The 4,098-nt window shown below is 42.6% G+C and overlaps 1 non-coding gene across 1 annotated transcript; it reads right to left on the bottom strand.

Moving 5' to 3' along the window:
- Window positions 1-4,015: 4,015 nt before the first annotated feature.
- TRNAL-CAG (transfer RNA leucine (anticodon CAG)) lies at window positions 4,016-4,098 on the bottom strand. Its single transcript has one exon. It is a non-coding gene; the product is annotated as a tRNA-Leu (tRNA).

The raw sequence follows: 4,098 nt of genomic DNA, 5'->3' as shown, positions 1-4,098 counted from the left end.
TCGAATCTAATTGTGTTCCTGCTGACTGTGATGAAGAGAATGTGTATAAAAAAATTTGGAATGAACTTTCAGTTGAGAATGGTTTGGTTTTTAGGAGTGGAAGATTAGTACCTCCATCTGGTTTGCGTGAAAGATTGTTACATCTAGCTCATTTGGGTCACTATGGTATTTGCAAGACAAAAGAACGGTTGAGAGAATTTTATTGGTGGCCGAGAATGGATTTAGCGTTGGAAAGAGTTGTTCGCGACTGTGTGGAATGCAAATTTGCAGATAAAACTTTCAAGTGTAGGTCACGTCCATTAGAAATCAGGAAAATTCCTAATGAAGTGTGGGAGGATGTTGCAATGGATATTATGGGTCCTGTTGTGTGTGGTTCAACTTCTAAGTATATTGTTGTTGTAATGGACATGTTGTCTCATTGGCCAGAATCAATTACTAATTTTCTTTCAGGGGTATTTTCTAGAGAAGGATATCCCAAATGCATCATAACAGATAATGGGGTTCAATTCACCTCTAAGCACATGTCTGAGTTTTTAGCATCTAGAGGCATATTGCATAAGAAAAGTGCTCTATATCATCCTGAAACTAATGGTATGGTTGAGCGCTTTAACAGGACATTGAAGGAAACTATTCAAGTAGCAAGATTAACAGGATGTAATTGGATGGAAGCTGTTAAATCTAAAGTTGAGAGTTATAGGTTTACACCACATTCCAGTACTGGCCAATCTCCATTTGTATTGTTCAAGAAAAGAGTGCCTAACACTAGCATAAATCCTTCAAGGGTGAATAAATATGTTAGTAAAGAGTTGAACCATGAGAAAATTAAAGAACTAGCTGTGACCAGGGATGAGATTTTACAGGAAAAAAGGAAATTGACATATGATCGTCGTAAAGCAGTCAAACCTCTTGTTGTTGCAGTTGGTGATTCTGTAAAGATTAAGTTGCCGAAAATAAATTGTGCAACATTTTCTCATTATAGTAAAATCTTTAAAGTTATCAAAGTGTTTAAAGGTGCTATTAAAGTGGATGATGGGTGTATTTGGAATTTGAATAGAGTTGTGAAGATGTAAAAAAATATATATATATATATGTATTTATTTATAATTTAGGGGGAAGATAGTGTGGTGTTATCACTATTTCTTTATTGTGTTTATCTCAGCATGGTTTCCCTTTATATGTATTGTGTTTCTTTTAGTTATGTATTTCTCTTAGTTGGTTTCTCCCAATGCTTCCCCTGCCTTCCTTTAGGCTCATAGACTCTCTGGAATTTGGAATGCTGGGGGAGTCTGGGAAGGAGCTGTGAGGAGATTGGAGGATCTTGACTTGTGGGTGGATGAAGTTTCTTTTATGCATCAAACTGGAAATAAACGTACATTTAATCAACTACAAGTGTCAACTTGAATTTCTGCCTTGGATGACAGACAGTGGTGTAAAGTGGTGAAGAGTAATGTGGTGTGGAGAAGAGGGACAAAGAGGACACTGGTGTAGAGTGGTGGATTGAAGAGTGTAGTGGTGTAGAGTAAAGTGGTGCAGTGTAGAGTAGAGTGCAGTGGTGTAGAGTAGAGTGGTGCGGAGTAGAGTGCAGTGGTGTAGAGTAGAGTGGTGCAGAGTACAGTGCAGTGGTGTACAGTAGAGTGGTGCAGAGCAGAGTGCTGAAGAGTAGAGTGCAGTGGCATACAGTGCATTGGCATAGAGTAGAGTGCAGGGGTGTAGAGTAGAGGGGTGCAGAGCAGAGTGTTGAAGAGTAGAGTGCAGTGGCATACAGTACAGTGACATACAATGCAGTGGAATACAGTGAGGTGGCATACAGTGCAGTGGCATACATTGCATTGGCATACAGTGCATTGGCATTGAGCAGTGTGCAGGGGTGTAGAGTAGAGGGTGGGAGTGAAAAGAAGCAACACAGAGGGGTAGAAAAGAATGGAAGCTATATAGAAGGGGTGGGTGGGAGGGAATAGAAGCTACATAGATGGTGACTGGGGAGATGGACTGGAAACACCAGCACTAATATGGAGTGCTTGAACAAAGAAAATTAGCACCAAAAACAGGAGCAGTGGATGGACACAAGTACTTGGTACATGCTCCAAGGGAGGGCCAAAAACAAGAAGAGGAAGTGAGGCCTACATGTTGTGACAAATGGGGATGAAGGACTTGTCTTTTCTTATGGTTTGCACTCTATGGTTATATGCGTTCTAACCAGGGCAATGTGTGTGTGGTGGGTTATGGGATATTAAGTATGGGGCTGCCTGTGTCGTACGCAACACAACAATTTAGGCGTGCAGGGGCTTAGTACCGCATTCCTCTGTCCTACGGCACACTCCCTCACCCCCATGACCACGTTGCCTGGGGGGGTCTAAGATGTTAGAAAAGGGACCTGTCCACTCTCCCTGGGCTGCAGGCGTCCAGTGGTAGTGGGCAGCTGGGAAGGGGCAAAGGGTTAAATACCTGTTGACCTTGGCTCCCATCCTCTTTTGACAGTTTCTAGACAATACCCATCCTACCCTCACCCACTGGATTTATTTAAAGAGTATGATTGCCTGTATATTGGCAACGTTTTTTTCCATTGTTTTGTTTCGCAGCCTGAGTTACAGGGCGATCCAAAGGAATTTGGTGCAGAAAGCAATCATGGCGGAGCACAAAGGGGATGCTCCATGCCAGCTCCTGGGGAATCTTTACGGCAGGACCGCGGGATGAAAGCAACAGTGCCCCGTTAGTCCAATGGACAGTTGTAAATCTGAGCAACCGGGGCCTTGCCTTGGACAGCTTTGTCACTACACGTGAGTTTGGTTTTATCGGATTTACAGTGTGGGAAACCCCCAAAAATGTATAACTCTTGATGGTGTGTAGTCCAGGCACTCATTGTCTAATCAGGTGAGTGATGAGCATAGGTTTCTCATCCAATGGCTGCGCTTGGATCATCAGTAAGTTAACCCAATTTTGTCTTGCCTACATAAGCAATAATAAACCTGCAGTCAACTTCTCTCCAACAACTGGTGTGGCCTTGTCTTTTCTTATGGTTTGCAATCTATGGTTATATGCGTTTCAGCCAAGGCAGTATGTGTGTGGTGGGCTATGGGATCCCGGGGCTGTGAGGGAAACGCTGAAGCTAACAAATGATAAGCTGTGGGCGGGCTGTAAGCCCACTGAATGTAAACAACATGTCTCACAGAGACAGGGCATGTGATGTCCAGGTGGAACCTAAAAAGGACCTGGACTGCTCATCTGGACTCATGGAGTTCTGAACGTCCATGGCCAGACTTTATTTGAGAAGTCACTAAAACAGCTCTCTATGTATACTGGTCCTAGAGATGAGAAGTAACGTGATATGGATCTAAAGTGGTCAGATTACTTAACATTCGGAAAACTTGTTAAATAGCACCCACGTGGCGTGGGAGAGTTGTGAGGGCCTCTAGTAAACGCTAACTTTTTTGTAGTTTTACATAGCGCCAACGTAGCACGGGGCATTGCAGCGCTTTACATGAACACCGGATTACTTACAGTAGGTCAGAATTTAAGTATTAATTAAGTGATAATTTCTCTGAAAGAGTGCTGTCCAGTGCCCACTAACTGTTATTTATTTACAACACTGAGAATATCTATTCAAGTTATTTCAGTAGGTTATGTCATTCATTTCTGAATCTGAATTCTTGTCCGAAGATAAAGTGCCACCTTGCGGCTGGAAAATGAATGGTTGCTAGAAAGAAAAAGATAAACAGCGGCTCTGGGCAACAGCCTGAACATTTGTGCAACTGTCAGAGAAATATAATTTGGTTGGGACAAAATGTACACTCACGGTTTACGATGTCACTTCCCAAATCATTTTCTAAATACAAATTTATTCGATCTTTTCGAGTTCCTTACTCGAACTATTTATTGTTCAATAAAAAGATAAATCTTACACTTTGCTTACAAACTTGAATGCATAGCACTCTCAATTGTGACTTCCACCCGTGTTTCTACATGCAGACAGCCAGAACACACATGAAAATTTATAAAATTCCAAAAGGGATGGTTGTGTCAGAAGTGGGATTCGAACCCACGCCTCCTGGGGAGACTGCGACCTGAACGCAGCGCCTTAGACCGCTCGGCCATCCTGAC

This window comes from Pleurodeles waltl, unplaced genomic scaffold (genome assembly GCF_031143425.1).
Source record: "Pleurodeles waltl isolate 20211129_DDA unplaced genomic scaffold, aPleWal1.hap1.20221129 scaffold_67, whole genome shotgun sequence".
Taxonomy (NCBI): Eukaryota; Metazoa; Chordata; class Amphibia; order Caudata; family Salamandridae; genus Pleurodeles; species Pleurodeles waltl.
This window is presented reverse-complemented; position numbering and strand designations above follow the sequence as displayed.